Source organism: Mobula birostris, chromosome 13 (genome assembly GCF_030028105.1).
Source record: "Mobula birostris isolate sMobBir1 chromosome 13, sMobBir1.hap1, whole genome shotgun sequence".
Taxonomy (NCBI): domain Eukaryota; kingdom Metazoa; phylum Chordata; class Chondrichthyes; order Myliobatiformes; family Myliobatidae; genus Mobula; species Mobula birostris.
In genome coordinates this window covers 26,853,086-26,865,364 of record NC_092382.1, presented here as the reverse complement: position 1 = coordinate 26,865,364, position 12,279 = coordinate 26,853,086, and the positions used below count along the sequence as shown (strand labels likewise).

Sequence of the window (12,279 nt, the reverse complement as noted above, 5' to 3'; positions counted from 1 at the left end):
CCCTCAAAAATAAGCAGTGGAGGTGAAGAACAGATTCATGGATTAAAGCCGGTAGAGGGAAAACCAGAAGAGCTATGGAGAGAAGCAAGGAGCATTTCACAAGAGGTGCCAACAAAAAGTATTGCAAACAAAAAAAAGATCAGGAAAGCAAAATAGATTCCTGTGGAAGCTGAGCAGCGAAAAGAAGAGAAGTGAAGGACAATGGAGATTGAAACAAACACCTCCAAATAAACACAACGTTCAATAAGATAGAAAGGAGAAGTAAGGAAACATACTTAAAGGAGCAATGCAAAGAAGCTGAAGAATCCAACAGAATTGGAAAAAGAAAAACAAGAGATCTATTCAAGACGATTAGAGAAATCAAAGGAACATTTCATGCAAAAATAACTATAGTAAAAGACAAAGAAGCCCTTACAGCAGAAGACATCAAAAAGAGATGGCAGAAATATACTGAAGAATTGTACAGGAAATATCCCAACAGGAAGACACCTGCCGTGACTCCCTCGACGATATAGGGCCGGACATTCTGGAAAGTGAAGTCGAATGGGCGATAGAAAACGTTGCTAATAATAAGGCTACAGGATGTGACAGGAGTCCAGTTGAATTGTTTAAAACTTTCAAAGGTGATGATGTAAAAGTGTTGCATGCAATTTGCCAGCAGATCTGGAAAACCTAGCAGTGGCCTTTAGACTGTAAAAAAGAAAACGGTTTATATCCCAATTCCCAAGGACCAGCAGGCTCCGGGACAGCTTCTTCTACCAGGCCATCAGACTAATTAATTCACGCTGATTTGAGTATACTCTATATTGTATGGACTGTTCAATTTACTACAAATTATTATAAATTAATTTGATTGCACGTTGCACATTTCGACCGAGACATAATGTAAAGATTTTTAATCCTCAAGTATGTGAAGGATGTAAGAAATCAATTCTATTTAGTTCAATTCAATTCAAACTTGCTAATCGTGCCATACATACAAATCAATGGCATGAATAATGAATTTTAGAGGTCTCTACACTGACACACACATCCCACTCGTCACAGGCCTCCATTCGCTAAAACCAGCTTCAATCATCTCCCTCTGCTTCCTGTTCTCGAGCCCAGTGTGAATCCACCTCGCCAGCTCCCCGTGAATCCAACGTGACCGAACCTTCCAGATCAGCTGCCATGTGGGATCTTGCTACGGACTTTACCAAAGTTCAGAAGAACAACATCACTGGCCTAATTCACCAAACTCCCTAGTTAACTCTTAAATAATCTCCAAAAATACTTGATAGATATGTTGTCCTGTTGGGCAGTGGAGACGGTGATTTCCCCATAACCCATGTCCAACCGCCCGAGACTTCAGGTTCACTGCGGACTGAGAAAATTCCGATCCCGGCTGTCGAATTACCAACCTGGACTGAAGCCCGTATACTGCCAGTTCCATATCATCAGAGTCACCAGCCCAATATTATCACCCGTACAAAGACGCTTTGATACCGGCGATTTGCTGTGGGTGTTCCTGCCATTTCCGATTCACAAACTAAGGTGGAACTGGAACCTCATGACCCTCTGCCGGGGCCGGGGCTCCGGCTGGTTCCCCGGTCTGTATGGAGGATGCGGATACACTTCAACCTGTCCCCAGCAGCTAAACCAAACACATTTGATTACAATCTTCTTGCTGTGTGGGATCTCGCCCGGCATAGCTGGCTGCCATGTTTCCTGCAGTGTAGCAGGAATAAAATGTAAAATTATAAAGTAGAAAATGCTGGGAACTCAGTACATCAGACTACATCTCTGAAAGGACAAATGGTGGGAGACCCAGTTTCAGAAATGAGACTGTGCAAGGTGCTGCCGATCTGCTGAGCGTTTCCAGTATTTTCTCCTCCTTACTTTAAATTTCCTGCAACTGTAGTATTCTCTCCCTCTTCATTTTAATGCACAGATAGTAACTGATTGTAAAATATCAGCAACACCCTAAACTTTAAATGCCACCCCATCCCAACCCATTTGTTAGTTCCTCAGTTCATCCTGACCCTGGTGTAATACATCCCATACAGTCAATGCTCACAGCATCCTTTCCTCCCACTGTCACTCTGTTACATTTGCTCCTGAGGCCACTGTCTCTACGCTGAGAGCCGGTGACCACAGAGCGATAAAAAGTACAACACTTGCTGCAGCTCTGACGGGCTGTTACCCTGGAAACGGATGACGTGGCTCACTGCAAAAAAAAAACAGAAAAAGAAAATAATAAACCCAACATCAGATTCTATGAGTTCCATTCTGTCAAAGATTAACACGGCATCCAGTTTGTAACAGTGAATCTAAAATTGAAATGGCTGCTTTTACCCTGCCATGTGCTGTGTTGAATTAAACCTCTGGTAGTCCTAACTATCAAAAAAAAAATCCTGGAAAAGATGCCAAAAAAAACTTCACAATGATGGCAAAGTTTGAAAGAGAGATTCCTGAAATGTATCATTGCGGCAATGGGATACAGGCTGGACAGATGTTGAACAAGATGGTAGATATTTATCATTGATGTGGTAGGGTACAGGCTGGACAGAGATTGAACAAGAAGGTTGATATTTTTTCACTCAGGTTGTAGGACACAGGCTGGACAGAGGTGGAACAAAATGGTTGATATATATCACTGAGGTGGTGGGATACAGGCTGGAGAGAGGTTGAACAAGATTGTTGATAAATGTCACTGAGGTGATGGGATGCAGGCTGGGCAGAGATTGAACAAGACGGTCGATATATATCATTGAGGTTGTAGGATACAGGCTGGACAGCGGTTGAACAAGATGTTTGATATATGCCACTGAGGTGATGGGATGCAGGCTGGACAGAAGTTGAACCAGTTGGGCAGGGGGTGAGTAGATAGAGCCGGATGGGAGAAGGGTATCATGGCCGATCTCTGATGGTCCTCCAGCAATACGCAGATCCTGAAATAATAGTACGCACTAGTAGATAACAGATTCCAATATAACAAAGCCAGAACAAACAATAAGAACTTTGGTGTATGCCCTTTTCTACTTCACACACTTTATCAATTCACCGCAGAAAGTATCCCATCCCGGTACTTCACATTTTCACATGGCTACTGCTCTTCCTTTAACGGAATGAAGTAGCGGAGAACTGTGGACACAGCTGAGCACATCACAGAAACCAACCTCCCCTCCATGGACTCAGTCTACACTTCCCACCGCCTCAGTAAAGCAGCCAACATAATGAAAGATCACCACAACCTCGAACATTCTCACTTCTCACCCTCCCACTGGGGCGAAGATAAAATAAAACAGAAACATACCACCCAGGCTCAGGGATGGTGTCCATTCGGCTGTGATAAGCGAACTGAATGTTCCCCAGCGGGATGAGATGGAGCTCACAGTCTAAATCGATCTGACCTTGCACCACATATCTACCGGCACTGCACTTTCTCTGTAACCAGAATGAGTTGTCACACTCTGGTATCGTTTTACCTCAATGTACTGCTGTAATGTATTGATCTGTGTGGTTAATACCGAAGAAACGATTTTCACTGTACCTCTGTACATGTAAAACAAAATAAAGATTCCCCATTTTATTCATGTGGGAATATTAGACAGCCCGGGTTGCTCCTTCGGAAATTCTGGAGGGAATGTACACAATTCCGAGAAACCCGGATAAATGAACAAGACATAATTCTCTCATTACTAGGGACACTTATCGGAAAACACTGTCAGCATTTTGGCAAGATGTAGTCATGGAAACAAGATGGAAATAAACTTCCCAGTCCCCCGAGAGGACGTGAGAGATCTGGATCTCACTGTCCTGTCTGAACGGGGAAAGATGAAACTACTCATACACGTGATTCAGTGTCCCGAGGGTGCGATTTCTCTGTTTAACCCTCGTGTCTGCAAGAACACAACAGACCGAACGGCCGCTTCCGGTGGGCTGGAGTTATGTAAAACTACTATCGACACCAGGCATCGATCATGGTGAAGTTTGGATCCGATTCCGGGCCGGGTGACGGAGGTAAAATCTGAACAAAGCCTACATAATTGTTACGGTAATTACCATATTTAAACGCGAGAAAGCTTGCAAACGCTGGAAATCCAAACAATACACACAAAATGCTGGAGGAACTCAGCATAACAGGCAGTATCTATGGAAAAGAGTAAACAGTCAACATTTTGGGCCACGAGCCTTTTTTCATTCCTGAGGAGGAGGGGAAGTGATCTGAATAAAAAGGTCGGGGAGGGGAACGAGGCGAGCTGGAAGGTGATCGGTGAGGTCAAGTGATGGACAGGTCAAGGGCTGGAGAATAAAGAATAGGAGATTTGGCAATGGGAGAAAGGGAAAGAGGGGACCCAGGGGGAAGTAATAGGCTGGTGAGCAGAAATGAAAGTTCAGAGTGGGGAATAGAGAAGTGGGTGGGGGGTATTTGTTTACTGGAAGGATAATTCAGTCGGGTTGGAGGGAACCCAGACTGAATATAAGGTGCTGCTCCTCCACCCCGAGGACGGTCTCATCTCGGCACAAGAGGAGGCCATCGATCGAGACGTCGGAATGGGAATCAGAATTAAAATGTTTGGCCACTGCGAAGTCCCCCTTGTGGCAGATGATACAGAGATGCTCAACAAAACGGTCTCCCAATTTGTGGCGGGTCTCACCAATGTAAATGAGTCCGCATCGGGAGCACGGGACACAATAGGTGACCCCAGCAGATTCGCAGGTGAAGTGTTGCCTCACCTGGAAGGACTGTTTTGTGTCTGAATGGAGGTGAGGGAGGGGGTGTCCAGGTAGGTGTAGCACTCAGGCCGCTTGCAGGAATCAGTGACTGGAGAGAGATTAGAGAGGAGGGATGAATGAACAAGGGAATTGTTGAGAGAGTGGTCCCTGTTGAAAGAAGGAGGCGGGGTGCGAGCGAGGAAGGTAAAGATATGTTTAGTTGTAATATCTCTGTGGAGAACAGTACCAGTTCCGTAATCCTGGAGTCGCATTCTAGGATTATAGCCCAAGCAACAACACTCCCAGGACTCTTTCCTGCTGGTAGTATTCAGCAGTGTCTCGTCTAATCCCAGTTCTGAAACTCACACTCCCCTCCATCCCATAACAGAACTGGAATCTGATGATGCTTTAACCGGGCGGGGAACCCGGGCCGTGGGTCAGCAGCGCCTGGCAATATATCTTAACTTGTCTCCAGCAGGTACGTTGAGCACATATGTTTATTATCTTATTGCGGAGCGCGACCTGGATCAGTGCAATTCGCCGCCACATCTCCCATGGTGAAACAATAAGAAAATTCCTTTAATATAAAAATGAAAATAAATCACTGGAAACTCAGTACAGGTTGTTGTGTTTTTGATGCACAAACATTACTGACTGCAAGTTGTTTGTGGCATCCTGAAGAGATTTGCATAAATGCAATCCCTACATTCATTTGTTATCTCTTTATTGCAATATAAACTCCAGACAGTGAATGCTCAAGGCATCCTTGCATCCACTCGGACTCCTGAGGTCACTGTCTCTCCGCTGAGGGGCGGTGACCAGAGAGTGATAAAAATGCTCAACACTCCTTGCAGCTCTGGTGGGTGTTGCCCTGGTGATGGGGGAAGTGGATCAGCAGAACTAACTGAAAATAGGAAATAAGGAACAACTCACATGCTCCAAGTTTCATTATGACAAAGATGAATACTGAGCTCTCAGTCATTTTGTAATGGGGAAGCTGAAATTCCAGTGGCTGTTTTAACCCTATCTCGAGGTGCATCCAGTAAATCTGTTGGTATTTCCACCTCTACAAAACTTCCAGCAGTACAGAAGCTAGTTCCAAAATCAAAACACATTGTAGGATGCGGCCTATCTGCTCCACATGGCAACTATGGGATATTTACAAAAGATATCACAGAATACATTGTGGTGATAACCATAAAGTTTATTTCTTTGTTCCATCAAGTGGTTAAAATTCCATCACATTCTTGTGTCTGCAAATAGCTTATATCTATGATCAACCCCAGACATTGATACAGGTTCAATTCAGATGCTGCTATTGGACAGAATGATGGAAAGGAAGGTACCCAGATACAATTGAATAGATTGAGATTGTGACATCAGTTACAAGACTCCCTTACTGTTGAATACATCTTGTCCCTATCCACTCTATCTAGACCTCAGGATTTCATTGAGGTTCCTGTTCCGAGAGTCACCACCCCTCCATTGAGAACAGGCCCAGAAACACCAAGTGCTCCTCATACATAAAACTTTTCATTCCAGAATCACTCTTGTGAACTTTGTAAACAACAACTGTAATGGGCACTTTTCCACGGATACAGATAATTTGGTGGCGGAATAATTTATTGAGCCAAATATTTCTCACTGCCGAATTAACTGTTAGAAAAGATCAGCGTGGTATCTAGACAAGGAACCGAAGGGGATGGAGTAGATATTCAATGACTTTTGTATGTCTGTATTTACTTGGGAGAGAGATACAGAGAATATAGAAATCCAGAAAAGTTAGTCTTTTTGTAGATTATATACGGATTACAGAACAGATTACAGAGGTGAACGCTGTGCCAGTTCCCATCCCAGGCTTATAGCCCAAGCACCAACACTCCCAAGACGTCTAATCCCAGTTCTAAACTTAACACTCCTCTCCATCCCATAATAGACCTAGAAGCTGATGATGCTTTAACTGGGCGGGGAACCCGGACCATGGGTCACCAGTGGGTGGGAACATATTTTAACTTGTCTTCAGCAGGTGAGTTGAGCACATATGTTTATTGTCCTATTGCGGAGCGGGACCTGGATCAATGCAATTCGCCGCCACATCTCCCATAGTGAAACAATAAGAAAATGCTTTTAATATAAAATTGAAAATAAATCACTGGAAACTCAGTACGGGTTTTTGTCATTGTGAATCACAAATATTGCTGACTGCAAGATGTTTGTGACATTCTGAAGATATTTGCATAAATGCAATCCCTGCATTAATTCTTTATCTCTTTATTGCAATAGAAACATCATATATTCCGTACAGTGAATGCTCAAGGCATCCAGACATCCACCCCGGTTTCTGAGGTCACTGAGGGGCGGTGACCAGAGAGTGATAAAAATGCTCAACACTCCTTGCAGCTCTGGCGGGTGTTACCCTGGTGATGGGGGAAGTGGATCAGCAGAACTAACTGAAAATAGGAAATAAGGAACAACTCACATGCTCTGAGTTTCATGATGACAAAGATGAATATTGAACCCTCAGCCATTTTGTAATGGGGAAGCTAAAATTTCAGTGGCTGTTTTAACCCTATCTCGAGGCGTATCCAGTAAATCTGTTGGTATTTCCATCCCTACAGAACTTCCTGCAGTGCAGAAGCTGTTCCAAAATCAAAACATGTTATTTGATGCGACCTATCCGGTCCAAATGGCAACTACGGGATATTTTAAAAAAAATACCACAGAATAGATTGTGGTGATAACCATAAAGTTTACTTCTTTGTTTGATTAAGTGGTTAAAGTTCCATCATATTCTTGTGTCTGCAAATAGCTTATATCTATGATCAACCCCAGGCATTGATACAGGTTCAATTCAGATACTGCTACTGGACAGAATGATGGAAGGGAAGGTACACAGATACAATTGAATAGATTGAAATTGTGACCTTAGTTACTAGACTCCCCTACTGTTGAATACTGTTGACCCTATTCACTCTATCTAGACCTCAGGATTTCATTGAGGTTCCTGTTCCGAGAGTCACCACCCCTCCATTGAGAACAGGCCCAGAGACACCAATTGCTCCTCATACATAAAGGTTTTCATTCCAGAATCACTTTTCTCAACTTTGTAAATAACAACTGTAATGGGCACATTTCCATGGATACAGACAATTTGGTGGCGGAATAGTTTATTGAGCCAAATGTATTGTTTCTTACTGCCCAATTAACTGTCAAAAAAGATTAGCGTGCTATCTAGCCAAGGAACCGAATGGGATAGGGTAGATCTTCAATGTTTTTGTTTGCCTGTATTTACTTCGGAGACAGATACAGAGACTATAGAAATCTGGAAATGTTAGCCTTGTTATGGATTGTATACAGATTACAGAACAAGTGCTTGCTGAATTAGAATGGATAAATCCCCAGGGCCTGACAAGGTGTTCCCTCAGACCCTGTGGGAGGTCAGTGCAGAAACTGCTCGAAATCTGGCAGAGACATGTAAAATGCACAGAGCTGTGGGTGATATGCCAGAAGATGGGAGGAGAGCTGGTTTTCCACAATTGTGTTAGAAAGGCTCGAAGGGATACAATATGCACGCGATCCTGACATCAGTCTTGGGTATGTCCTTGGAAGGTATTTTACGAAATGGAATTGATAGTATTTCGAAAGACTGGGCTTATTGATCAGACTGGCAGGTCATGTCTAATCAAATTATTCTGCATGGAAGGCTGGTCCAAAAGGGAAAGGTGCGTAGGGTCAGGTAGAAGACAGAGATTGCAGATGGTTGTCTCTCTGAATATAGGCTGAGACTCGCCAGGTGCTGCAGGGAAAGCGACTGGGTGCTTGGCACTGATAGTAATGATAGAGAATACCGATGAAAATATGGCAAACGAGAGCAGCAAATAAGTGGATTATACCGAGATGGGATGTAATAGACAGTGAAGAAATTGTCTGTAAAATAATAATACATTTCCCAGTTTAGTTGTGTGGAGATAATGGACAAGCTGGGCCAAAAATAATTTTAAAAAGGTGCAAGGAGACTTGGGAGAGTTTGTGTAGTTTCCTACATATTAATATACAGGCTGAGCCGGTGGTGAAGAAAGCAAATGCGATCTCTGCATTCATTTCAAGAGGACTGTAATATAAAAGGAATGATGAACTCTTGAGAATTTATGAAGTCCTGATTATGCAACATATAGAATCATAGAAAACATACAGCACAGTACAGGCCCTTTGGCCCACCAAGCTCTGCCGAACATATACCTTGGAACTACCTCGGCTTTGCCCAAAGCCCTCTATTTTTCTAAGCTCCATGTAGCCATCCAGGAATCTCTTAAAAGACCCTATCGTTTCTGCGACCACCACCGCTGCCGGCAGCCCATTCCACGTACTCACCACTCTCTACGTAAAAACCTTACCCGTGACATCTCCTCTGTATGTGCTTCCAAGCACCTTGAAATAAGCCCTCTCGTGCGAGCCCTTTCAGCCCTGGGGAAAAGCCTCTGACTATCCACACGATCAATGCCTCTCATTATCTTATACACCTCTATCAGGTCACCGCTCAACCGCTGTCGCTCCAAGGAGAAAAGGCCGAGTTCACTCCACCTATTCTCACAAAGTGTGCTCCCAAATCCAGGCAACATCCCTGTAATTCTCTTCTGCATCCTTTCTATGATATCCACGTCCTTCCCATAGTAAGGCGACTAAAATTGAACACAGTACTTCAAGTGGGGTCTGACAAGGGTCCAGTATATCTGCAACATTACCTCTCGGCTCTTAAACTCAATCCCGTGATTGATGTAGACCAATGCATGGTATGCCTTCTTAACCACAGAGTCAACCTGCGTCGGAGTTTTGAGTGACCTATGGACTCCAGACCCCAAGATCACTCTGATCCTCCACACTGCCGGAGTCTTAACATTAATGCAATATTCTTCCATTATATTTGACCTACCAAAATGAACCACCTCACACTTATTGGGTTGAACTATATCTGCCACTTCTCAGCCCAGTTTTGCATCCTATCACTGTCCCGCTCTAACCTCTGACAGTCCTCCACACTATCCACAACACCACCAACCTTTGTGTCATCAGCAAATTTATCATCCCTCCACTTCCTCATGCAGGTCATTCATTAAAATCGCACAGAGTAGGTGTCCCAGAACAGATCCCTGAGGCACATCACAGGTCACCGGCCTTCATGTAGAATATGACCGTCTACAATCACCCTTTGCCTTCTGTGGACAAACCAGTTCTGGATCCACAAAGCAATGTCCCCGTGGTTCTCATGTCTCGTTACTTTCTCAATAAGCCTTGCATGGGGTACCTCATCAAATGCCTTGCTAAAATCCATGTACAATACATCTGCTGCTCTACCTTAATCAATGTGTTTAGTCACACCCTCAGGAAATTCAATCAGGCTCCGAAGGCACGATCTGCCTTTGACAAAGCCATGCTGACTATTCTTAAACATATTATGCCTCTCCAAATGTTCATAAATCCTGCCTCTCAGGATCTTCTCCATCAACTTACCAACCACTGAGGTAAGACTCACTGTTGTATAATTTCCTGGTCTATCTCTACTCCCTTTCTTGAATAAAGGAACAACATCCGCAACCCTCCAACCTCCGGAACCTCTCCCGTCTTCGTTGATGATGCAAAGACCATTTCAAGAGGCTGAGCAATCCATTCCCTCGCTTCAAACAGTAGCCTGGGATACATCCCGTCCGGACCCGGTGACTTATCCAAGTTGATGCTTTCTAAAAGCTCCAGCACATCCCCTTTCTTAATATCTATATTCTCAGGCTTTTCAGTCCACTGCAAGTCATACGTATAATCTCCAAGATCTTTTTCCACAGTGAATACTGAAGCAAAGTATTCATTAATTACCTCTGCTATTTCCTCCGGTTCCATACACACATTTCTATTGTCACAATTGATTGGTCCTATTCTCTCACATCTTATCCTCTTGCTCTTCACATACTTGTAGAATGCCTTGGGGTTTTTCTTAATCCTGTCTGCCAAGGCCTTCTCATAGCCCTTCTAGCTCTTCGAATTTCATTCTTCAGCTCATACCTGCTAGCCTTATAATCTTCCATATTCATATCATGACCAAGTTTATGGAACCTTTCGTAAGCTCTTCTTTTCTTCTTGACTCGATTTACAACAGCCTTTGTACACTACGCACCTTGTCCCCTACCATTCTTTCCATGTCTCATTGGAATGTACCTACTCAGAACCCCACGCAAATATCCCCTGAACATTTGCCACATTTCTTCCGTACATTTCACTGAGAACATCTGTTTCCAATTTATGCTTCCAAGTTTTGCCTGATAGCCTCGTTTTTCCCCTTACTCCAATTAAACTTTTCTCTAACATTATCTGTTCCCAACCCTCTCCAATGCTGTGGTAAAGGAGATAGAACTGTGATCACTATCTCCAAAATGCTCTCCCACTGAGACACCCGACACCAGACCATTTCCCAATTCCAGATCAAGTACAGCCCCTCCTCGTGTAGGCTTATCTACATACTGTGTCAAGAAACCCTCCTGGACACACAGATCAAACTCTACCCCATCTAAACCCCTCACTCTAGGGAGATGCCAATCAATATTTGGGAAATTAAAATCTCCCACAACAACCCTGTTATTATTTTTGCTTTCCAGAATCTGCCTCCCTATCTGCTCCTCCATTTCCCTGTTATTATTGGGTGGTCTATAAAAACACCCAGTAGAGTTATTGTCCCCTTCCTATTCCTAAGTTCCTCCCACAGAGACTCCGTAGACAACCCTTCATGACTTCGTCCTTTTCTGCAGCCGTGACCCTCTCTCTGATCTGCAGTTCCACGCCCCCACCTCTTTTGTCTCCCTCCCTATCCTTTCTGAAACATGTAAATTCACGCCCTTGAGGTAGCCATCCCTGCCCCTGCACCATCCACGTCTCTGTAATAGCCATAACATCATAGCTCCAAATGTTAATCCATGTACTAAGCTCATCCGCTTTATTCATGATACTCCTCGCATTAAAATAGACACAACTCAAACCATCGGACTGAGCGTGTCCCTTGTCTATCACCTGCCTATCCTCCCTATCTCACTGTCTCCAAGCTTTTTCTATTGTGCGCCAACCTCCCTTTCCTCCGTCACTTAGAGTATTGTGCGCAGGTTTGGGCCCCTAACATGAGAAAGGATGCGTTAGAAATAGAGAGGGTTAAAAGGAGGTTCAGGAAAATGTTTCAACATTTGATTCCAAAGAGCAAGATCCCGTGATGTTATGTTCTATCTCCCTTCGTCCATACGATGTCGGAGGAGAATTAGGCCATTTGGCCTTTCGAGTCTGCTCCGCACTTTCTTCATTGCTGATCCAATTTTCCTGACATTCCCAATCTCCTGCCTTCTCAGCACATAGTTTCATACCCTGACCAATAAAGAACCTAATAACCTCCGTCTTAAATATACACAAAGATTTGGCCTCCACAGCTACCTGTGGCAAAGAAAGAAACTTCCACAGATTCAATGTTCCCTCGCAAAATACATTCCTGCTCACCCCGTTCTGAAAGGACGCCCCTCTATTCTGAGGGAGTGTTATCTGCTCGTAGACTATCCC

General features: G+C 43.9%; 2 protein-coding genes across 9 annotated transcripts in view; both read right to left on the bottom strand.

Annotated features, from left to right (window-relative positions):
- LOC140208620 (uncharacterized) overlaps positions 1 to 12,279 on the bottom strand; it is a 117,174-nt gene that overhangs the window by 17,928 nt on the left and 86,967 nt on the right. The window lies entirely within an intron of this gene.
- LOC140208636 (NACHT, LRR and PYD domains-containing protein 3-like) overlaps positions 1 to 12,279 on the bottom strand; it is a 46,197-nt gene that overhangs the window by 22,942 nt on the left and 10,976 nt on the right. The gene's annotated exons all lie outside the window — the stretch shown is intronic.